This window comes from Asparagus officinalis, chromosome 6 (assembly GCF_001876935.1).
Source record: "Asparagus officinalis chromosome 6, Aspof.V1, whole genome shotgun sequence".
In the NCBI taxonomy this organism is placed as follows: Eukaryota; Viridiplantae; Streptophyta; class Magnoliopsida; order Asparagales; family Asparagaceae; genus Asparagus; species Asparagus officinalis.
The window spans coordinates 26,341,665-26,367,878 of record NC_033799.1 but is presented as its reverse complement, the minus strand read 5'-3'; the positions used below and the strand labels follow the sequence as shown (position 1 = coordinate 26,367,878).

At 39.2% G+C, this 26,214-nt stretch overlaps 2 pseudogenes; both read right to left on the bottom strand.

Annotated features, from left to right (window-relative positions):
• Positions 955-5,301, bottom strand: LOC109845942 (annotated as a pseudogene).
• Positions 7,122-26,214, bottom strand: part of LOC109845941 — a 53,228-nt pseudogene continuing 34,135 nt past the window's right edge.

Genomic DNA, 26,214 nt, shown 5'->3' with positions numbered 1-26,214 from the left:
GATGGATGTACATTGGATAGAAATTATGTTGACAGCAGGACAAGAATTCATCTTGAAATGGATCCACATTTTTATGATCTTGTAATTCACAGAATTTAGCATCTTGCATTAGTGACGAATTCAAATTCAACATATGCCCAACCCAAATAGTTAAAGCAAGTACAAAACAAACAACATACATGAAGCAAAGAATGACGATAGCGGCTCATTTCCTACCAATAACACATCTAGCCTGAAGCACAATTCTCTAGTGATAACCATCTCATACAAGTTTTACTACTAACCTGAAGCTTCCGGATTCCTTGTAGTGCACTTTTGCATGCTAAGAGAGAATACCAAGTTTTACTACTAACCTGAAGCTTCCGGATTCCTTGTAGTGCACTTTTGCATGCTAAGAGAGAATACCCAGATCCAAAACCCAAATTCCTCACAACAGTGGAATCGGTCAATTCCCTCTGTCAATGATTACACATGCAATAAGTATAGTATCACTTTACCAGAATGAGACACTAAGACATGTTTTTTGAACTGTGATATAGCACTGAACTTCACATTAGGTACTCCTCAAGAACCATGAATAAATTTGGAAAAGTAAATGATACACACCTGCATATGAGAGATGGGCAATTTCGAGCTGAGAGCTAGCAAATAAAATAGCATTAGCCAAACACAAGTTGCCCTCACTATTCTCAAAATCATTGGGATTAACTTTATGAGGCATAGTTGAAGATCCAATCTCCCCAGCCTTGGTCATCTGGAAAGCATAATTATTATGAAATCGTTTAGTTCCAAATTGGAAGTTTGGGAGCTAAATTAGGCCCTAATATTTTATGGGTATAGTGGTCAAGCATAAGAAAGTTACCTGCTTAAAATAACCTAACGAAATATAGCTCCATATGTCCTGATCAAAATCAGTCTGGATGTTATTAAACTGAACAACTGCATTGAAAAGCTTTACGATATAGTCATGTGGCTTAATCTGTATACGGAGCAAGCAATAGGCTCAAATAGAGAGTATGCATGCAAGTCAAGTGCCATTCCATTCATAGGCCACATTGACGTAACCTTTCAGACAACACAAACTTAACAAAATTATTAGCTGGCACTGTAATTCCATTATTATTTATGCACTAACTGGTTTGTGTAGAATAGGCTAATTGATAAAGGTACTGTAATTCCAAGATCGATGGATAACCTGCAAGTGTATCTACTTATTATCAAGCATGCACATGATAGTATCTACTTACTATATGAATCGCCTTTTGTAAGCTCTTGAAACATGAAATAGCAAAAAAACCTACATTTCAGTCACCTGAGTCGATTGCAAAACTCATATTAAAGAAATTCCTGAGGCTCTATTAGTTATACACTTTTACAGTTTGTATAGTTGCCTAAATCTTCACGAGGACTGTTTACTAGTAAAGTAGTTCAAGCAGAGAACAATGAATACAAGCAGCAGTGTCAAAAAAGTACAGGTAAATAAAGTACTCCTCCCATTAATGAAAGCTATCCAAGTCATCCACAAAGAAAAAACCATATCAAAATCGTCTATGTACTACTTAATCACGCAAAAAAGATCCATCAAGCTGAAATGAATCAGATAGGTAAAACCTTGCGAAGAGAAAAGTAGTAGAAGTAAATAAACATGCCTGTGTCATGTAAGGGTTGAAACCTAACCCCAAAGAGGTCACGAACTCAGCCACAATAGTTGGCCAATCAATATCAGGACATGCAACTTTATGTGCATTGTAGTTTCCAACAGCTCTAGCACACTTGCCCATTATTTGCACTTTTGTAAAGGTCTTCCCTACTTCACTTAGTCTGAAAGAAAAATTTACCATCTCCTTTCCCAAAGTAGTGGGTGAAGCAGGCTACAAAGGGAGTTAGAAGATATCAGAACTAAACCACATAAACCTATTACAAAAGCAAATCATTTATTCCTGTAGCATAACGATGAAAATTATCAATATGATATTTTAGCTGCATGCTTTGAGCAGTCAACTTAGTATATGTCCGCTTCTAATATTGGCCATGTCACGCCTCGGCCTGACGGGCCCATTGGTACGGTACAAGCCGTAGGACCCAACAAGTGTAACATGTTATTTGGCTCAATCTACTACCAAAATCGACTAACCGATGTTACACTTAAATAATTTAAGCCACTTAAATTCTCACTCATTTCCTAATGTTAGACTAAATAGGAGTGTCACAAACACCCCACCTTACATAAGCGATGTCCTCATCGTGACATGACAATTGGCACATCCCAGTATCACTAGGTTATGTGGACTCTAGAGGTGGCTCCTACTGCACTCACGCAATATAGCACTTAACCCCGCATAGCACTTAGCTCCACACTTCCGACTCACAACTGCTATGATACAATAGTCATGCCTCGGGCCGCCGGGCCCATTGGTGCAGTACGAGTCATGGGACCCACCAAGTGTAACACGTTTGGCTCAACCTACTGCCAAAATCAACTAGCCGTGTTACACTTGAGTCTTGTGCATACCTATTTGAGCAACTTAACTTCTCACTCATTTTCTGATGTAGGACTAAATAAGAAACAAAGACATGATTATATTATTTTTATCCTTCCGATTGAAAAGGTTCCATTCAATTTATTTCATAGCATCCAGCTAAAAACTCATGAAGAAAGGAATGTTGAACATGTCCTGCAAACATATATGAACGAAGATAGACAGTATAATCTTTATCAAACCAGCAATTATACATAGCCCCATGTAGAAAATTCGTGAGTTTTAGCATGTATGCATTATTTAATTATTTCTATATATGCCCCCTCCCCTCCCCCCCGAAAAAGAAGCTTTCTTTTGTATAAAAAAATTTTGCCGAAATGACAAACCAGAAATCTGAGTTATTTCAACCAAAAAAAAGCCACCTCCAGGACATTAGAGAAAAATTCTTAGTGGAATATTACCCTGTGCACCCTAGATTAAGTTTAACTTTTTAAACCCAAGAGTACTTTGTTTTTCTTTGAGTACTCCCACTTCTCTAATCCTTCTCTAAACGTGCTCTTGTTAGTTGCATCCCTTCTCCATTTAGGATAAATTTCATTAAGAATTTAGGATTTCTAAATAAATTAGTTCAAGGAAATGAAAAAGAATTTTTCTTTTTCCTTGAAGCATTCTCTGCATTTTCTTAGTCTAATAGCTTCTCATTCTTTTTCTAAATCAATATATACAATAAACTATGTCCTTCTATGTGTAAACACAAATAAAAGGGAAATATAAGATTTTCAATTATGCTTATATAGCATTAAAGTTTTTGTAGATAACATCTAATCAACAAAAAGTTGGTATTCCGTTATAACAAGAGTTGCCTCTCATCTAGAACTGAAAATATCAATCTATGAGTGCGAGACAACATGGAGATATGAGCATTTTCCTTCGCTAATTTGCATATTACATTCAACAACTCAATCATCACAGGAAATATGACAGTGTTGAATCCCTCCTTCAGTGCCAATGCATGGGCTAAATTATTTATATCCTCTGATGTACAAGCAAAATGGAAAAACTCCAGTACCTAAAAAAGAATTTTGAAGAATCTGATGTCAAATATTAAGCATCAAATGAAATCTTTGAAACCGTAGTTAGTCGTAGTTATAAAAAGAGGAAGCATAGAGTACCCACAACAAGGAACATCAAAAACTCACCTCAGCAATCTCAGCATTGGATTGACATTTCTGTTTCAAGAAGTATTACACTACCTTAACATCGTGGTTAGTTACTTTTTCAACCTTTTTCACTTCCAGAGCATCAGCTTTACTGAAGCCACTAACTATACTTTCTAAATAAGACCTGGCATTCTCGCTAAAGCATTGAACCTCCTTGATTTCAGGTATTTCTTTTAATTTTAGCAACCATTTTACCTAAAAAAGAATCGCTTCAGATTAGCATTTTTCACTGAGTAGCCAACATAAAAATATAACTACAGTGGCCAACTTTGTCAAATCATGATGGGTAATGGAGAAAGAGGTAAACTTTTTTTACTTGTAAGTTACCTCTTTCTCCATTACCTAAGACATGACTACACTATGACAAGTTTTAATGGACGTTTTGTCAGATTGTAAAAGAAAGCACACTAATAAGCATGACATAAATAAACAATGTTCAATGGACTCATACAGAAACTGCTAATACTACATCATATGCAAATTTATTAGAAGAGGGGTACTATTGTCAGATATAAAATATAAATATCCCAACGGTTCACATAATATTTTAGGCACAACTTTAAACCTTTTGAGCTAACTAATGCTTTAAACCATTTATCTAAATACCTGAGACATATTATGATTTGTAAGCCAGACGAACAAGGATATCCAATCAACAACCACGGTTTCTTCATGCTTTACCAGAAACATTTCTTTATCATTCGCTACAAAAATGATTATATAATCAACATTTAAATATGAAACCATTATTCTTAAAAAAACATAATGTAAGACTAAAACTGTGCACTGGTGTTGAATAAAAAAGCACTTATTAAAAATATATTCTTACAGGAGAATTTAATGAAAGTTACCTCGACCATTACACGGTAACGGATTAACCCATATTCACTAAAGAATGAGTGCAAATCCTTGACTTTCTGCAAATATCGGCCATCTAAAGGTGATAGAGCCATAATGCTAACAGATTCAAGATCAACAACCAGAGCCATAATGCTAACAGATTCAAGATCAACAACCTCCTCTTCACGATGATGCTCCATCTAAAACATTAAAGTTCATATAGCCAAAAAATATTCAACTAGTTGTCCAAATATGAGGAAAATTAAAGAAAAAGGATCACCAAAAAAAATTAGATCATTCCAGATCAAACTTAATCATCATTGAAGATTCATAAGCCTAATTATTGGATTGAATACAGCTCACTATAAATTGGAGACTGCCAAAGGATCATCTCAATTTATTTAAAAAAATTTAGAACCTGAAATTCAAAATACAATAGTGGAAGCCCTACATTACAAATCTGGAAGAAGAAAAAAAAGTGACCTATAGCATATGATATTTATTATTTACTAAAAGTTTTATACTCTATCCCAAAATATTCCTTCCCGTAAACTTATAAAAAATCCTATCTTTATTCAAAAATCCAAAAGATGCCACTTTTTAGAAAGATTTCAAGATTATAGTATATGAGATTTAAGAAAACTTAGCAACGAAATAATCACAAAAAATCAAAAAACAAGCATGCAGCCAATAAAAGGCAGGGCTTGTGTTCGTGAAAATTCCCCAGCTAGGAAATCGAGAATGGAGATCTTTACCTTCATAGTCGTGACTCCTTTTGAACTGCTCAGTGAAACCCTATGTGGTTCGAATTGCCAAGGAGGGGTGGGCTGAATCCGAAATCTTAGCTGGCCTGATCGTCTACTGATCGAAGTCGAAGAGGGAGAGGAGGAAAAGGGTGGCAAAAAAGCGAACGGGGCTCGAGGGGGTGATAAGAGCTTTTCCATGGAGTTGAAGACGAGACCGAAACTATAACCCTAGATTTTTAAGGGGGGAATTTGTTCGGGGTTTAGTGGAGCGGGGAAAAAAGAGCGGCCTTTTTTTAAGGAATCGGAGAGAGCGAGGAGCGAGCTCCTTGATTCATTTTATACGCGTTTCCTGTGGTGGTTAGGTTTAGTTTATTAGATATTTTCTTTAAAAGGATGGTAAATGATGGATAATCTAATAATGCATATAGATTTTTGGCAAAACTTTGTTGTAGGTCCCTCATGTGCTAGCCAAGTATCTTTTTGGTCCTTTCGGATCATTAATATTTAGAAGTCATCAACCACATTCATTAATATTATCAAAGTCATCAATCTATGTTCTTTTTGTAAATTTCTGTAAAATATTGTTGAGGAGATCACATGGCTGCCACGTTAGCAAAAATTAGTTACAAGTTTCATACAAACGTGTATGTTGAACTTGTGATTTCACTAATTTTTTTGCTGAACATGGCAGGGTCAGATCATTATCACGTTAGAAAAATCTGATGACGAATGTAATGTTAAGAATCACCACTATTAACATTCATCAAATATTAAAGACGCTAACAGTATTTGGGTGGTAGTGGTACATTCCGTTATAAGTGAAAGAAAGTTTACTTGTAGAAATAATCAGGCTGTTTTTTGTATGTCCGCTTTCTTACTGCAATACAAATAGCTCATTTTTCTTTTATTTTTTTTCCTTTTTTTCTCTTTTTTTCATTTCTCAAAACTCTTCATACTTATCTTAATAATAGTTGCATGAGATCCCAAGCTATAGGCACTATTTCTGAGAAAAGAACAGAATATTAAGCAGATGAAACTTAAGTTAATTCAAGTAGTAATGAGCAAAACTTGATATAATAGCTATCACGAAATTCAACAGAACAATAAACTTTTTACTATCAACAGGTTTTGCCAAATATTTACTCTTCGAGTTCGAAGAAAACTATACTCTTTTGAGGCACATTTGAGAAAGAACTAGAGTGATTTTTGTAAGTAATTTTTGTTTTTGCATATTTAGATGTTGATTTTTGCATATTTTGATGTAATTAGAAAGCAACTATATTTTTATGTATTTAGATGTTGATTTTGCAATATAAATATAAGTGTCGAGGTAAACTAAATTTAAGTATTTCAAATGAAAACAAATTATCAAGGAGATAATTGACACAAGGGGGAAAAACCATCATGGGGGCATAAATCCAATAATCAAATCCCCCGACTTACAATATAACAGCCGAAGCATTCTGATTCATGTATGTTGATCATAAATACAAGTATCAGGAGAATACAAAATACAATTGACACAAGGAAAATACAATGAACTTAGCAATACATGGAAGCATACCCCGTGTTGTTTCTCCAGACTATTAGTAAAAGAACCAAATGAAACTAATTGAACTGGTCTAAAGATCACCCAACAATGCTACAAGCTTATTCAATTTTGTTTTCCTTTTGTTAATTTACCCTTGCAAGCTTACACAATAATACAAACACAAACGGTTTGTGGTATCAACTGCCTTTGCTCATAATGAAAATGCAAAGGGGAAGTAACATGAACCACGAATAGTTCAATTAGTAAAATTTTCATCTCATTCATTCAATTATTGTTTCAACGGCTATAAAAGCCTGAACCCATTCACCAAATCCACATGATCGCCGATAGACTTAGACAACTTCTCTGCTTCTCCAATGTATGACTGGGGAGTCAAATTCAAGAGAACGCTCTTTGCTTCTTATAGCAATTGCAAGCCATTAGTGAACTTTTGAATGCTCTCCTTGCTGACATCTCTCCTCTGGTGAGATCCTTGCAATTGCAAGCCATTAGTGAACTTTTGAATGCTCTCCTTGCTGACATCTCTCCTCTGGTGAGATCCTTCAGCTTCTAATATGCCTCTGGGACGTTGTATCTGCGCATAACCTAATGCAAGAAAACAAGAGAGAGTCCATTAGCAACAAGGGTCTCTTTTATTCTTTAATATTATTGGTTATTTTGATGTTTATTGAGCAAATGATACTCTTGATAGTGTCTCGTTCGCAGATATTGTACTTTTATTGGAGGAATATGGTGATCTTACGATGAAGCAGACTATCGTTCCATGATTTATTGCTAAGGTTGATTAACAAGTTATGACTCTCACTGCTTGAGGGATTATGTTGATTAAATACCTTCATCAGGAGATAGGTGTGTTTCTACCTATGGCTATCGAAATACATCGTAATAATCAGGTTCTGGCGTATAGTGCCAATGGTACAGACTAAGTCTCATGAGAACAGGAAGCATATAAAGGTTGATTGTCACTTCATTATAAAATGATATTGATAAAAATGTCACTTCACATGTCAATTCAGATATATAGGTAACGGTTTCGCTAAAACATTATCTTTTTTGGGGGGGTTGGGGGGGAGGAAGGGGACGGGAATTTTTTGCTTAGATTTAACTAGCTAAAAATGACAGGTCTATATGCTCTTTCATCTTAAGAAGGAATGCTAGAATAATAGTTCGTAACTAGACCATAATTGAGACTTAATGTAATTATATTCTATTTGTTTTCGAGTGAAAATACCCCTCTCTTGGACTGTCATCTTTCCTAACATATAGTCAAAATGCTAGGGGAGGTGGAATTAGATGTCCTATATAAAACCTTCAAAAACAATACAACATACAAGCAGACCTTTGATATTACATCATATAACCAACAAAAGCAGAAAAAAGAATAATTATACAAAAGCAGTCATAATAAAGTCTATGTTGAAATTTTTTTTTCAACAATCAAATGGGTTGCTGCAGCAGCCCATGTTTTCAATTTTTTCTTAAAAGTTGTGGGCCCTACTAAAGAAAATTTAAGACGTGGGTCCCATGAGCATAGTAAAATATTATTATTTTATTAGTGTATAGTATTTTTCCAAACGCTATAAATAGACCCCAAATCCTTAAGAAAAATTTATTCCAAAAGCAACAATCTATATATATAGATATATATGTTTTAAGCACATCATATAGATCGAGGAGATCTTTGCCTAGACCGAGAAGGTCTTATAGATCGATGAGATCTTTGTCTTATAGATCGAGGAGATCTTTGCCTGATAGATCTAGGAGATATTTGCCTTATAAATCGAGAAGATCTTGATGGCACTGGATCGATGCACACTAAAGTACTGGACTGTTGTTCCTAGAAGCAATTTGGCCTTAAGATCCTTGTACCGGAGTAGGCAAAATAATGCTTTAAGCACATCATTTTACAAACGCACAGTAGATGAGTTGGAAAATTTTAAATTACTGCACTTTAGTTTTCTATTCAGATTTTGCTGTTATATATCTGTATTATTCTAGATTTAACCATAGACGCTAACAGTCTAAAGGGAAGTGCAGTGCACTGTCAGGACTTACTGTTTGTATTGGTTCTGCAAGCACCTTCCACACCTGGTCCAGGTCTTCATTGAGACGTGACTCATTTACCTACACATGTTGAAGAAGAAATAAAGAATTAAGAAACGAAGAGAGTTACAAAGCAGTGTAATTTCATGAGTCTTGTCATTATTAAATATGTAATTTGGAATGAGAAATATTGATGGCACTGTATAAAAAATGTATAATCAAAGTATTATTACTTTAAAATAATGAGCTTTAAACTTCAAACTAATTTGGGCAAGTTTCAGAATAAACTTGATTAAATGTAGGGGTGGCAAATTATGACCTGACCCATCAACCCGATCCGACCAGACCCGTTTATATTGGGTACGGGTCAAGTTATATGGGTCGGGTCATAAATGGGTCAACCCAAACTGACCCGTTTGTTAGATGGGTAAATTAGGGTTGACCCGAACCTACCCGTGTAACCCAATATCGACCCTTTTAATTCTAAATGGGTTGCAAACTCGAAATATGAAGATCATCTTCATCATCTTCATCCTCCTCCTTCTCCTCTCTCTCCTCTTCCTTCGACCCCCAGTTTCCTGCCAGGTCCAGTGTCTTCGGCACGGTCGACCGCGTCTCAGCCCTCATCGATAGCGAGCCAGCATTTCAACGATCGAGATCGAAGGAGGATAAGGGGAGGTCAGAGAAGGGGAGGAAATGAGTGCCCGATGTCCTCTGCGACCTGGCGAGCTGCGGGAAGCTTAAGAACCTGTCATTGTCGGGGAACTACTTCACCTCGATGGGGGAGAGCTGCTGGGATCTAGTCGAGAGCGGAGCTCTGGATCTGAGGAGGAACTACGTTGCGGGGTTTAAGGGTCAGAGGTTAGCCTGGGAGGGTGCTGGTTTTTTCTAAAGCCCAGGTTCTGTCCAGTTTTGACTTTTATGCCGTGCGAGGATCAGAGGGATTGTGGGGTTCGTCGGAGTGAGGCGACGGCCAAAAAGGCGGGGACCGTGGTTTATAATGCTGTGAATAAGGGGCAACCTAATCCTTAATTAGGATTGTTTATTAAAAGGATCAATCTCTTGTACAATCTATGTAGCAGTATTGCATATTTAGACTTGTTATTATCGAAAGAGTCAAAAGAATTTCATCTTGATCTATATAGTATCCACGATATTAAACTGAGATTTGATAAACGGGTTATTCGGGTTATATAGGTCGGGTCGGGTAACCCGTTTAATAAATGGATCGGATCGCATTGACTCATTTCTTAAACGGGTCGGGTCGGGTCACACTTATACGGGTTGGGTCAACTATGACCCTACCCGACCCAACCCGACCCATTTGCCATCCCTAATTAAATGTTAACATTGGGATTGTCTTTATACGTCGGTAGCATATTGAGCAAAAAAGGAGATTTTGCCACTTTTAGATGTATCTTTCTTCGCATTAACAACTCGGACGTACAGACAGAATTTTTTCAAAAGAATCATGCCAGATATCATAGTTATGGATCCCAAATAATAGATCTAAAGGAAATTGAAAAGGATAGCAAAGACATAGTTCATACAATATTTTTTAGGGAAATGGTTAGTACAATTTTAGAAAAGAAATACTTATATAGAAAAACACTTAAACATCCAAACATCCGTAAAATCATATATATTATTAGATGGATGTACATTGGATAGAAATTATGTTGACATTAAGACAAGAATTCATCTTGAAATGGATCCACATTTCTATGATCTTGTAATTCATAGAATTTAGCATCTTGCATTAGTGACGAATTCAAATTCAACATATGCCTAACCCAAATAGTTAAAGCAATAACAGAACAAACAACATACATGAAGCGAAGAAAGACGACAGTGGCACATTTCCTACCAATAACACATCTAGCTTTATATCTAATTCTCTAGTGATAACCATCTCATTCAGATTTTACTACTAACCTGAAACTTTCGGATTCCTTGTAGTGCACTTTTGTATGCCAAGAGAGAATACACAGATTTTACTACTAACCTGAAACTTTCGGATTCCTTGTAGTGCACTTTTGTATGCCAAGAGAGAATACCCAGATCCAATACCCAAATTCCTCAAAACAGTGGAATTGGTCAAATCTCTCTGTCAATGATTACACATGCAATAAGTATAGTACCACTTTACCAGAATGAGACACTAAGACATGTTTTTTGAACTGTGATATAGCACTGAACGTCACATTAGGTACTCCTCAAGAACCATGAATAAAGATGGAAAAGTAAATGATACACACCTGCATACGAGAGATGGGTAATTTCGAGCTGAGAGCTAGCAGATAAAATAGCATTAGCCAAACACAAGTTGCCCTCGCTATTCTCAAAATCAATGGGATAGCATTAGCCAAACACAAGTTGCCCTCACTATTCTCAAAATCAATGGGATTAACTTTATGTGGCATAGTTGAAGATCCAATCTCCCCAGCCTTGGTCATCTGGAAAGCAAAATCATCATAAAATCATTTAGTTCCAAATTGGAAGTTTGGTAGCTAAAATAGGTCCTAATATTTTAGGGGTATAGTGGTCAAGCATAAGAAAGTTACCTGCTTAAAATAACCTAACGAAATATAGCTCCATATGCCCCGATCAAAATCAGTCTGGATGTTATAAAACTGAACAACTACATTGAAAAGCTTTGCGATATAGTCATGTGGCTCAATTTGTATACGGAGCAAGCAACAGGCTAAGATAGAGAGTATGCATGCAAGCTAAGTGCCATTCCATTCATCGGCCACATTGACGTAACCTTCCAGACAACACAAACTTAACAAAATTATTAGCTAGCGCTGCAATTCCATTTTTATTTATGCACTAACTGGTTGGTGTAGAATAGGCTAATTGATAAATGTATTGTAATTCCAAGATAGATGGATAACCTGCAAGTGTATCTACTTATTATCAAGCATGCACATGATAGTATCTACTTACTATATGAATCACCTTTTGGAAACTCGTGAAATGTGAAATGGCAAAAAAACCTACATTTCAGTCACCTGATTCGATTGCAAAACTCATATTAAAGAAAATCCCGAGGCTCTATTATTTATACACTTTTATATTTTGTATAGTTGCCTAAATCTTCACGAGGACTGTTTACTAGTAAACTAGTTCAAGAAGAGAACAATGAATACAAGCAGCAGTGTCAAAAATGTACAGGTAAATAAAGTACTCCTCCCATTAATGAAACCTGTCCAAGTCATCCACAAAGACAAAACCATATCAAAATCGTCTATGCACTACTTAATTACGCAAAAAAAAGATCCATCAAGCTGAAATGAATTAGATAGGTAAAACCTTGCAAAGAGAAAAGTAGTAAAAGTAAATAAACATGCCTGTGTCACATAAGGGTTGAAACCTAACCCCAAAGAGGTCACGAACTCAGCTGCAATAGTTGGCCATTCAATATCAAGATATGCAACTTTATGTGCATTGTAGTTTCCAACAGCTCCAGCACACTTGCCCAATATTTGCACTTCTGTAAAGGTCTTCCCTACTTCACTTAGTCTGAAAGAAAAATTTGCCACCTCCTTTCCCAAAGTAGTGGGTGAAGCGGGCTACAAAGGGAGTTAGAAGATATCAGAACTAAACCACATAAACCTATTACAAAAGCAAATCATTTATTCCTGTAGCATAACGATGAAAATTATCAATATGATATTTCAGTTGCTTTGAGCAGTCAACTTAGTATATGTCCGCTTCTAATATTGGCCATGTCACACCCCGGTCTGACATGCCCATTGGTGCGGTACAAGCTGTGGGACCCAACAAGTGTAACGTGTTGTTTGGCTCAATCTACTTCCAAATTTAGCTAAGGTTTGATTCCCGAATCATGAATACTGAATATCATAATTTTTTTGAGCTTGGGGACTAATCTATTGGGATAGGGACTGGCACGACATGTTATGGGCATTTCGTCCTATTGTTTGAAGGCCATCTCTAAGGCTCTAACAAGTGAAAGCATTCATTTTCAAATCAAGTGAGTGGTTGGATCAGAACATCCTGCAAGAGGGGTGATCTACATCATTTACGGTGATTAGAATAGTTAATTATGGAATTATAACTTTTCTATTTATGATGTAGATCATCACACGTTATCATCGTCGAAGCTTCTAGATCCATTAGTGTGGCTATGGCTATAAATCGATGGATTTAGATTAAGGAATCACAACGAGCTGGTCATCTACCTTGTTACACGACATCATCATAAAAACATTAGATGAGCATACTACCAGATAATGGAGAGCTTCTGTAATTTATCAGTTAATTACCATCATTCGTTTCAAATATAGAAGTAGCAGATACTAAGGGCACTGACGAGAGTTAGGTTCTGATAAATCGCTCTACTCTCTTAATAACTTGTAGTTTTTGAGAAATTTTAAGGCGATAACAAACTTTCGGATGATATAGAAGTTTCTTGAAAGTTATGGTCGCCCAGAGTATTTCGGATGGAAATTTGAGTGCAACGTATTGTGAACTCGATACACACCACTCTTGACCTACTTGCCCAAATCAACTCAAGAGAACTCACAGCCTGACTCATGGGCTCCATGACGACAGCGACACAAAATAATTTGATATAAAGGGCTGTTTGGTTCATTTCCTACAAACCTAAGTTTGGTAGATTACTCATGGAAAATTGGTTGTGAGACTCATTTCCATGTTTTCAAGCCAATTACATTGACTTTTTAGAAAGAAATGAGTTTCCTTAAATTTGGGACTCATTACATTATTATCTTGCTAGCTGGTGGGTCTCACATGCACAACATCTCCTTTTTTCCTCGCTCAACCAAACAAAAGAAACAAAAATCAAACACATTCAGGTGGGTGTGTCGGATGTTTTGATTTCATTTTATTAGTTTCTCAGCCAACCAAACAACCAATGGACGTCAAATATTTGCATTGTCGTCAATCTCCTTCTTTTTATTTTTATTTATTTATTATTTTCCCCCCTTCCTTGGTTGTTGCGTGCCTCTGTATTTGATGTGAGTATGCCCATGGCGTTGTCCCCACGGTCCCATATGGATTAGGTAATGGGCTTTGCTCCTCCATCATTGGTTTGACTAGAACTGGACGAAAGCCCAGTTGAAAGAGGAGATACCTTGGATTGTTCTGTTTCCTTTCATGTCCACATTGTAAATCTACAATTTTGTAATTATTTAATTTTGTATTCAATAGTTTGAGTGTGTTGAGAATTATTATGGAGCTCATTATTTGTTTGATCACCAATATCCTTCTATGTTTTCTTTTAAATAAATATGACAAATGATTATTTATTGAGTAATTAAGTAATTAACTCTTCCTTCAATGACTATTCTAAGTATAGCTGTATATTAACAAATCTAGATGATCAAATCCCTTAAGCACATAAGTTTTGTTTCAATTTAATGCGTAAACTACAGCCTAACCCACACGGTAATCTTCCATTTTCAATTCTACTCTGCATGCACAGACAGAAGCAGAGCAGAATGAGTGCAATTATTTAAACTGCGGGCAAATTAGAATTAATTAAATTTTATGATGAATTGAATAATGTAATTTTCCTTGAGATTTAGCATTGTATAACTGGTTAATAATATTATATAATTAGGAGAATATTGTTCGTAGACTACCTACTACCGGCGGATTCTGTCTGTTATTTCCATGGGATACATGTGGGGCCTATTAACTGTATTTTAGAATTTAATTTTATAAGAGAAATTACTTTCTACCTAAAAAATAAAATTATGGGACTCTAAATTCATAGAACCAATTATAGGACAGATGATATAATCTATCATTATATTTAACAATAATGAGCTCAATCGGCCAAGTGTTTATTTTAAAAGAACAATTAATAATACTATTCCATCGGCTCGAACCCAATTAGTTCGTTGACTATCTTTTGGTAGATCAAATTTGTCTGTGTCCAAAATCAATACTAACATATACGGTGCTTATATACACCATATTATCCAACACAAAATTTCAAGCAACTGACTATTTTTCAGTCGATTGTAGGTAACTTAATGAAGTTAACTATTCACCTAATCTAGTCTATTATAGGCAATTTTTTTAATTACCGTTTAAAGCATTACAATACGTGTAAATAATATTTTTGCTAATTCTTTCTAACCAAATGGAGCATGGGAGAGTGTTGCATTGTTTGCGGAGATGCGTGCATTAGCGTGGAGATCTCAACATTTCTATGGAGTTTTGTCTAATCAAATCAAGGGGGAAGTCTCTACAGCTCATTTTAATTTGAATATTTTTGGACTAGTTTATGCAAGAAATACAGATGAATTTATAAGATAATTTAGTATTGTAGACATCTAAAAATGCCTGTAGGTGTCCGCACACAGCTCGAGATAGAGAGAAGATGACGAACGTCGTTATCCGAGTCTAAGAGAATTATCTGACGCTAACAAATGCATGAACCAGAATGGCGAACCAACTTTGTCTTGTGCACTCACCGGCCATCTCAAATTGGCCGTCACACACGTCGGTTAATGCGCGCACGTCAATCAACACGCGTACGTCAGTCAGCTCGCGCAAGTCAGTCAACGCGCGCATGTCAGTCAACACGCGTTCGCCAGTCAGCTCGCGCACATCAGTTAGATCCAAAGTGCCCGTCGTGCTTATCAGTCAGTTCCAAGTGCCGTAAAGAAGCTAACGAGTGCATGAAGCATGATAGAAAATCGTACAAGTCAACAAGACGATTAAATACGCAAAACGATAGAAAATACAAGTCCCAAAAAAGCGGAAAAACACCAAAGAGTTCAGCAAAAGGCCAAACCCCCCGTGCTAGTGCGGGTCAGTCTGAGTCAACCCGCACCCGCGTAGGTCAGACCGTGCCAACCCGCGTCCACGCAGTCAGACCGCGCCGAACCGCGCCCCCCACGGGTCAGCAGGGCCCGTCGCGCTGTTTCGATCTCTGAACGCGTTTTCAACGGTTTTAAGCTATTTTCTCAGGATTTATTTGTTCTAGGGGTTCCCAACTGACTTGATATCATCCAAAAATTTGGTTAGGCTGTTATTGACTGAAGATAAGACCAAATCGCTTATTCTCATCTAAATACCCCCAACCGAAGCCTATAAATACAGGCCTAGGGCTCATTTCACGGGGGCAATTTATTATCAAGACGAGGAGCACGAATTTCAACAAGGGCTAGTGAGATCCCGGCGAAGTTTGGCATAAAGAAGAAGTCTTTTTTGAAGGATCTGAAGCTCGTTTCCCCCTTTCCTTGAGATTAGGCTTGGTCTTAATCTTGAGAAGAGTACTGATTTTGCTTGGTCGATATTAGTACTTTAGCGAATACTTCTTTTATGAAGTAGAATCTCTGATCAATTATTCTATCAACCGGATCTGATCTATCGGCGGTGCACAGATATCAACGTCCCCAATGTAGGCAAAGATCTCACGCAAACAACAGGTGATAAACATCTGTTATGTCTTGTTTGATAAAGTTGTAATTTATATTTTATTGTGTAAGGAGATCTTATAAAAAGATTAACTTTTTATTCATTTGACTTCATTGTAATGTCTGAAGTTGTAATAGATTCATCACAATGAAGAAATTAACTTTTGACCCAAACACGCTGGCGACCACAGTGGGAGACGACAGCTTTTCTGTAAAGGCTGACGTGTCGCAACCTTGGATCCGGATCCCGGTTGAAGAAGAGGTCAAGTACGAGTTCGACCAATAGAAGTTTGAGGAGTATCTGTCATCCTCCTCCTCTAGATCCTCCTCCACTCGCAAGCACAAGAAGATCAACGCCCCCGTTGCTGCGGTAGCTCCACCTTGCAATGCCCCTCCGGCCTCTAACAATGCCAGATCTGCAAATCTGAACTCCTCCTCAATTAGGGAGTTGAGTACTGAAGGCGCACCAATCCTATCGAAGAGGACACGCCAAAGGCAACGCCACCGACTCGCACGCCAACTTGCTAATGCTTTAGAGCCAGTTGACGGGATTCACTACGAAGCGGATCTAAAGTCCAGAAGGCGCCAACCGCCACAATAGCGAGTGAATAACACCTCCTCCTCCAAATCATCACCAGGTGAAAGGATCCAAGTCAAAAGGACCCATTTAACTCTTGAGGAGTGGATTCAGAAACACCGCGTATTGCTTGCACACGCACGAATTCTTGTGCAAAAGGCACAAAAGATGCAGAAGAAGGACATAGCCAAAAAACAACCAAACCTGCATCAAACTTGGAGGCCAAAGTCCGAAACAGCGGCCGAAAAGATCAAAAATTGTGGGTCACTTTAATCTGACCCTCCAAGCCACGGGTCACTCAAGTCTAACCCTCCAAGGCGCGGGTCACTCAAGTCTGACACTCCAAGCCACGGGTCGCTCAAGTCTGACCCTCCAAACCGCGGGTCACTCAGGTCTGACCCTCCATGCCGCGGGTCACTCAAGTCTGACCCTCCAAGCCGTGGGTCACTCAGGTCTGACCCTCCATACCATGGGTCACTCAGGTCTGACTCTCCATACCGTGGGTCACTCAGGTCTGACCCTCCAAGCCGTCGCGGGTCACTAAGGTCTGACCCTCTAAGCCGCGGGTCACTCAGGTCTGACCATCCATGCCGCGGGTCACTCAAGTCTGACCCTCCAAACAGTGGGTCACTCAAGTTTGACCCTCCATACCGTGGGTCACTCAAGTCTAACCCTCCAAGCCATGGGTCACTCAAGTCTGACCCTCCCAACCATTGGTCACCAAGTCCTGACCCACGCTAGGGCCGAGATAGGAGACACTCCGTACCCACTTTTCTAATTCCGTCGAGTTCCGCCCCTGCTCAGATTAATCCGGTTGTTCCAATGAAACTATGTGGTAGTGTGAACTCATCCATAGGAAAGAAAGCAATGGTAGATCGCCTGGGTCCTTTGCATAAGGATCGAGGCAAAGTTTCGATCAGATAGTGCTTGGGTCCGATGACTGAACCCCGAGCAACTACTCGAGCTGGGGGTCACACACGCCCACACGACAAGTCAGAGCAGTTCTATAATAGGAAAACTCCTGTAACTAACGATGATGAATAGAGCCCGTTAAGGTCCCGCGCTCACGAAAGCGTGGCTCTAAACGTGTAACTCTTTAGAATGCCATCATGGCAACACGTCCTCAGAAGAAAACGTGTTCGTCAGACGATGATGTTATACTAATGGGCTGGGGGTACGAACAGACCTTGAAAGTTATGCCAACACGTGATAGATTACTCCGGTCATCATGCCGATGAGTTGTACTATCGGGCTGGGGGTATGAACAGACCTCGAAAGAGAGATTCTCGGGATATGAACTTTCATTGTCTGCGTACCAAGATAATTAGGGCAGTGTTATTAACATGTAGCTGCCCCTAGACCGCTCCGCAGAGGGTCTCAGTATTTGAGAGGATCTCTAACGGAACGACTAAGTCAAAACAAAGCATCTTCGTAAGAAACGATCGGCCATTCAAGGTGACGAACTTCCAGAAGTCATAATTAACATGGCTGATAAGGGAAAGTTGATTCGACCTTCTAGTTCTGACCCCCTCGTATTGCATCGTCTAACTCGGCTATGCGCAAGGACTACTAAACGTAGGGATTATTAGAGGATGAATAGAGGCCTATCCTCGGATGATGATGTATCATATGCCAACTTGACAGTCGCTTCTGACAATACAATATCCAGCCCAGGACAATCCCACGAAGTGTTTATGATTAACACCGAGGAAGTAACCAAAATGGTTGAGGGCTCTAGCCCAGGACAATCCCACGAAGTGTTTATGATTAACACCGAGGAAGTAACCAAAATGGTTGAGGGCTCTAGCTAAATAGAAAGAAGCATTCAAAATCAAAATGGAAATGGGTGTATAGGAGATGAGGCAAATTCATGACCAACAGATCCGAACGTTTTCGAATCAGATAGGTGAATCTAGTCGTCGCAATAATATTAGCCAAGCAGCTAGCGATTCAGATGAGGATAAACACCTTAATTCTGATAACCCTCTTGTTGACCAGAATGTTGTGGATGGCCCCACTAAAAACAAGAACGATGGGGGTGGCCCCACTAAATATAACGACGCTGGGGGTGGTCCTATCAAAGATGATAATACCGGGGTTGGCCGCATTGTTCCTCTGAGAAATCGTCCAAAGCATGATACAGACGAGGATGAGAAGATGAAAGATCTCGAGAACAAAATCAATGTTCTGATGTCTGCTCGAGAGGTGAAGAAAACCGGTATTCTATGTCCTTACCCAAGAGAGTGGGACTCAATAGCATACCCAGCGAAGTTCAACCTGATCAACTTCACGCCGTTCGATGGGAAGGATTAGCCCACTCAGCATATGATCTACTTCAAGTCTCACTTGGGCATGATCTCTGGCAATGAGGTGTTGATGGTCCGGTCATTCGTTGGCACCCTTCGCGTGCTCGCCTTCGATTGGTACCACCGTCTTAAGCCTACAAGCATCAACAGCTGGGACGACCTAGAGAACCTATTCATCACTCACTTCTTTGATGATAACACTAAGGTGTCAATCAGGACTCTTCAATTAGAAGCAAGAAGACGACGAGACGGTCGACGACTTCGTCAAGCGCTTCCAGAATAAGGCGATGAATTGTCGAGATCCGATCATAGAGGACTTCATCCTCCAAACCCGTCACAACAACCTCTCTTTGGACATGTTAGAAGTTATGAGAGTAGCACCCTCCAATACTTAGAAAGATTTGAAGATGTGCGGAGAGCGAGCTGAACGCTTCCTTAGAAGGAAGTAAGCCGAAAGAAGCCAACTGTTGGCTAATCCTCCGAACTCAAGCTTTGTCTCCCGTGATAAGGGGAATGCACCTATAGCAATTGTTGATGTTAATCAGACATCAGAACAACAACCCCAGAGACAGCGAAATACTTTGGGTCCGAAACTCCAAAAAGAGTACTCCATTAAAAACAAAGACGTTCCAGCCATTTTCGAGTCCCTCCTTGAAAATAACATGATCAAGCTACCACCTATCACAAATTAGGAGGAAGCTGATAATACTTTTGGATCCAAAGTACTGTACGTACCACAGGAGGATCCTTCATCCCACCAATACTTGCTTCGCTCTCAAGAATAGCGTACAAACCTTAGTTGAAGCCGGCGTCATATCACTGAATTAAGCTAAATGAAGACTCCGACAAGTATAAGAGTATAAACTGCTCCTTCCCACACACCGAAAAGTATACGAGTATAACTGCTTCTCAATCCTCCAATAGGTGCATGAGGATAAACTGCTCCCTGCATACTCCAACAAGTATACGAGTCTAAACTATTTCCTAATTTTCATGGGAAGTTCCTGGAGAATTTTTATATATAAAATTCTTAAGGATAACCCAGTCATGCAAGTGAGTAAAATGTTAGACCCAGTTTCGCGAAGGAAGCTGGGGGTGGATGATTCATGTAATGGGATGTTCCTGAAAGAATTCTATATAGTGTATTCTTAGGAATAACCCGGTCACTACGAGAAGGTGATGAATAAGAAACCCCCACTCAAACTCCCGCTATGTCTGTGCACTCAACACTCCCATTATTAGAGTTCGGACATAGTACTCGAAATTTTAATATCCTGATCGTTGACGATTGTCAAACTCTTTCGTGTTAAGTATTTGTCACTTAACACCAGGAACCCTCTTTGAGTGATCTGTACGAATCAATAGTCCCACTATAATTTGTACTCCCACTCTCACAATTCATTTGGTCGAACATTTCTATAGTTAGGACCACAACCAAAATCCCCTCTCGATTCCTCTAATGAACGAGAGGTCCACGAATCGAGTGGTCAAACATTCCTACAGTTTGGGCCATAACCAAAATCCCCTCTCGATTCTTCCAATGGATGAGAGGTCCACGAATCGAGCGATCAAACCTTCCTACAGTTAAGATCATCTCAAACCCCTCACTCGGTCAAACCTTCCTATAATTAGGGCCGAAGCCAAAATCCCCTCTCGATTCCTTCCGTGAACGAGAGGTTTACTTCCATATCGAGCGATCAAACCATCCTACTGTTAGGGTCACCTCGAACTCCCACTTGGTCAAACCTTCCTATAGTTAGGGCCAAAACCGCAATTCACTCTCGATAAATGAGAAACCCATCTTTAGTTCGGTAATCATACCTTCCGACGGTTAGGATTATCTGAATCTTTTCGATTCTCAGAGTGGAGATCCCACTCCTAGTTTCACCTTCCCGGATTCTTAAAGTGGAGATCCCACTTTGAGTTTCCTTTACAACTAGAGATAGAATATAAAATTCTTTCTCTTCAGCTTTGGGAGATAGAATATAAAACTCTTCCTCTCCCGCATTGGGTTTGCCTTTACCCCAAAAGTAGACCTGGAGATAGAATAGAAAATTCTTCCTCTCCAGCATCGGGTTCGTCTTTACCCTAAGAAAAGACACCATCTTTCAACTCAAAAATCCATGCTTCACACACATGGGGACTTTTATCCTGAAGCCAAAGTAGGGATAAGTCAGCGCCTAACACGCGTTGCTAGTTAGTTTTTGACCGTAAAAAGAACAGAAGGCCATATATTCGATATTATGGCAGGTTGTTATTAATAACACTATAATCTGTGCCTTACACGCACGAAAAATTTGATCCCGAAGCCTAAGTAAGGATATGTCAGCGTTTAACACGCGTTGTCGGTTAGTTCTTACCGTAAAAAGGACAAAAGCCTACATATTCGATATTGTGGCAGGCCATTATTAATAACGCCAAAATTCACGCCTTACACGCGTGGGGAATTTTATCCCGAATTCTAAGTAGGGGCAAGTCAGCGCCTAACACGCATTACCGGTTTAGTCTTTCACCGATTGAAGAAGACACCAGAATCTCAGTTAGGGGAATTTGATCCCGAAGCCTAAGTAGGGATAAGTCAGCGCCTAACACGTGTTGCCGGTTAGTTCTTGACCGTAAAAAGAGCAAAAGCCCACATATTCGATATTGTGGCAGGTTGTTATTAATAACACCATAATCCGTGCCTCACACGCGTGGGGAATTTTATCCCGAATCCTAAGAAGGGATAAGTCAACGCCTAACACGTATTGCTGGTTTAGTCTTTCACCGATTGAAGAAAACACCAGAATATCATTTTGGAGAATTTGATCCTGAAGTCTAAGTAGGGATAAGTCAGTGCCTAACACGCGTTGCAAGGTAGTCTATTACTGTAAGAAAGACAGAGTCTACGTATTCAATATCGTAGCACTAAGACAGTTAACTCTCTTAGCACAACTTTTGACCCAAAAAAGTATACGTATTAATTTAATCGAATTTATAGATGTTTGTTTATAAGTTTATTCTGAATCACTTTTTTACTCCTGTAATGTCAAATGCAAAAGCGACATGCAATATTGATAATGTGATCTCATCGGTTAAGAATATGTAAGAGGATATTCTGCCGAGAGTCTCAAAGCATTAGGGCCCCATTTAGTAAAGTGTTACGAAAGAGGGATTAAGGAGAAGGATTAACATAGTTAACCTACTTGATTATCTAAAAGACTAAATTATTAACTCATTATATAAGTTTTATTTTAGCCATTGTGATCATTTATAGTATTGAGAATAACAAGGATTTTGACTATATTCTTTATAATTAGAAGGGTTAACTCTTAATCCTTCAAAATAGGAGTATTAACAAACCCCTTATTTTGATGGGTTAACTCAATTTAATCCTTCTAGAGAGATTAGCTTAACCCTTCTATATTTTTTATGTTTGGCAAATTATGGAGGGTTAACTCACTTTAAGCCTTGTATAGATTTTTTTTATTTCACGGGTTAAAAAGTGGTTAAGTCTCATTAACCCCTCACTTAACCCTTTGCCAAATGATAATAGGCTGCCAAAATTGGATCCTAAATAATAAATATGTGAGAGCCAATAATCTTTTTTCTATTGCCAAATAAGAAGTATAAGGATGTGCACAAGATGTCTAATTAAGAGGATTCAAATCCTGATTATGAAGGGATTGTTCTTGAACGAGGCACTGCTTGATAGCTTAACAGTTGTTTATTAATGTTCCCCTGATGATAGATTAACGACTGTTTATTAACTTGATCTTGTATTAAGATAAACAAGGTGGGATCTCTGAAGAACTGGCGAGAGAGAGTGTAGGAAATCAGTAGAAGAACGATCAGGCAGACTGGCGGTCGACTGTGAGTCAGCGACAGTCAACCGCGAACGTACACAGAAGGGCACTAGGTTTCGGAGCTGAAGGCGGTCGACCATGGTGGTCGACTGCGAGGACCCTGTAGACGATTATCTCTATGGAAATTAGTTCGGTCAACCACCACGGTCGATCGTGAGTTGACTGTAGGATTTTGGTTCTCTGTCGGGGGTGTTCGGTTGACCGCGAGCTTCATGCGGTCGACAGAAAAACCTGTGCGGTCGACCGCCACGGTCGACCGCAGATGGATTTTGGGCTAGGCTTTGTTTTTGATCCGGTTCATTTCTGAGTTGATATATAACCCTAAACCTGATTAATTAGGGTTAGACAATGATGATTTTGAGCAGTCTTTGAGAAAGGATTGCTGCATCCAATTGTGAGAGATTTGTGAGAGATCTAGAGCTTTATTTTAGGATTTGATCGGTGAGATTTGTAACTCTATTTGTATTCTTTTGATTTCTAATAGTAAGAACTCCCCCTTCCTTGCCTCATGGACATAGGCAACTTGCCGAACCACGTAAATAGTTTGTTCTTGCTGTGAATGTGATTTGCTTATTGGTTGTGGTTTATCTCGAGTTATTGTTTGTGTCGCACTCGAAGCTTCCACCGCGCACAACAATTAGTATCAGAGCTTCAGGCTTGTTCGAAGGATTCAGTGAAGATTCCTATCTGAAGAGTTAAATCAACATCATAGGAGAAGCAAGCACATCGGGATCGTCTCTTACGAAGACGATACATAGTTTGAGCATCAATAACATGAAGATTGATGTTCCGAAGTTCAACGGTAAGATTAATTTCGGATTGTGGAGGTGTCAAGTGATGGACGCCTTGGATGCATAGAATTTAGAGGAGACTCCTGAGTTGCAAGAGAAACCTACTGATATGGAAGATAAGGTTTGGAAGAAGATGAATAGTAGAGTGTGTGGAGTTATTCTGTCATGCTTGACGCCGGATCTTATTTATGATATGATGAACGAGACGTCGGCGAAGAAGATGTGGGAAGCACTCAATAAAAAGTATCTTACTAAAAGCATTGAGAATCGGCTTCACTTGAAGAAGAGGTTTTACCAGTTCAAGATGAAGAGGGGAGTTTCCATCAGGGAGCATGTTAATAACTTCACGAAGCTACTTTCAGACATGCCCAATGTGGATATCATGGTTGAGGATGAAGACAAGGCGATACTACTTTTGTGTTCATTACCTGAGGATGATTATGGTACCTTTGTTCTCACTATGATTAATGGAAGAACTACTGTTAACTACAAGGAGGTGACCTCAGCGTTGGAGAATTATGAGTTAAGGTGTTGATGAGTCCTCCGAGAAAGCATCAGGAGATACATTAGTAGTTCAAGGCCGTGGTTCAAACCGAAGCAGGAGGTCACAGTCTAGAGGTGCACATCATAGGATTCGTAGGAATTAGTGTACTTTTTGTAAAGAGGATGAACATTGGAAAGATGAATGCCCAAAGTTAGATCGAGCCGAGAAGAATAAGGGGAAAGTTATATAAGCTTCAGAGGTGAATGTTGTCAAGATTAGTGGCAACAATTCAGATTCAGATTCTACAAGCTATTCATTATCCGCACTACCATCAGTTTGTGATGCCGACTCTATGAAGTGGATGTTGGATTCGGTTGCTTCTACCACGTTTGCCCTAGGAGGAATTGGTTCTCCAGCTTTTAGGAGTTGCAAAGAGAGGATGTCGTGCCCATGGGTAATGGACGTGCATGCTCTATTAGTGGTATTGGTACTATTCGAATTAGGATAAGTGATGGGATGATGTGAGAGTTGGATGATGTAAGGTTCACTCCACAATTGAAGATGAACATCATTTCACTTGGAGCTTTTGAGGCAACAGGCTATAGGGTGACCTTGGTACACGCACACTTGAAGGTCACATTGGGGTCCATGATTGTGATGAAAGGCGTCAGAAGGAGCAACTTGTATTATTTACTTGGAAGCACGGCGATTGATAAGGACCTGACGACTTTATCAGATTCGGCTAGACTGTGGCATTGTTTGATGCTGGGTTATTTGATTGGTACATAGATTTTTGAGGAGTGCTTTGACCTGCAGTTTGAAGTCCTATGAACCCATTGGTATGAGCAAGAAGATCGATGTGGAGTTTGGCCCTTCTATCCATCATTCGAGGGATCCTTTGAGGGGTGTTCATTCAGGCATTTGGGGGTCTTCCAAGGGAGCATCATTGGGAGGTAATAGGTATGTGGTTTCTGTAGTTGGGGATTGCTCTAGGCATTAGTGGGTTACAACCAAGTCTCGTTGGTGTGAAGTCCTAGAAGCCCACAACAGAAGGAAGAAGTGTGTTGGTAGAAAGGTAACCCGACATTCTGATAATGGTAGGGATTCTTTCTTATGATTGTGCCGAGCACACGGCAATAGGTGTAAGGACTATTAAATTTTGATACTAGTTAAAATAAATCTTCTGGTATTTTAAAATATTCAATTATTATTTTTAAAAAGAGTATTTGTATTTTCTCGGCCTTCTAGAATTTTCTATGATTTAAAAATCTGATTTTTATATTTCTTCAATGACTTTGATAATCATAAATTAAATAATTACGGTTAAAACTTTTAAATTAATATTGTTGTATTATTGTTAATTTTATTATTATAATTGTTAATTAATTACAAGAATTTATCCCCTAATCATTCTTATTTTCCCCCTATTATTCCTCTTATTTACTAATTAAACCCTATTTAATCCTTAACCCTAACCCTAACCCTAGACTAACCTATAAATATTCTTCTTTCTCTTCTCTTCTTCACGTGAACAACCCACAGCCGCAATCTTCTTCTCCCTCCTCTCTCTTCATCCGTAAGAAACCCCATGCCAGCCCCTCCCTCAGCCCTCTCCGCCCCCGTTCGCCGCCTCCAACATCATCACTGTCTTCCTCTCCTCGTCAACCATCTCCAGCGCCTCCTTGCTGCTGCCACCACAAGCTCCACCACCTGCCTCATCTCCACCAGCCTAGCCTCCTCTCCCCGTCGGAAGCCACCGCCGCACTCCGACCAGTTTGACGCCAAACACACCTCAACCGCGCCACCCTCAACTCCATATCCTCGCCGTCAGTCCCAACTTCGCCGTCGCTCAGATCCACCAGAGCCTCCACCTCAGTTCCGTCCTCCTCCTCTGCAGTTCGCCGGCGCTCCT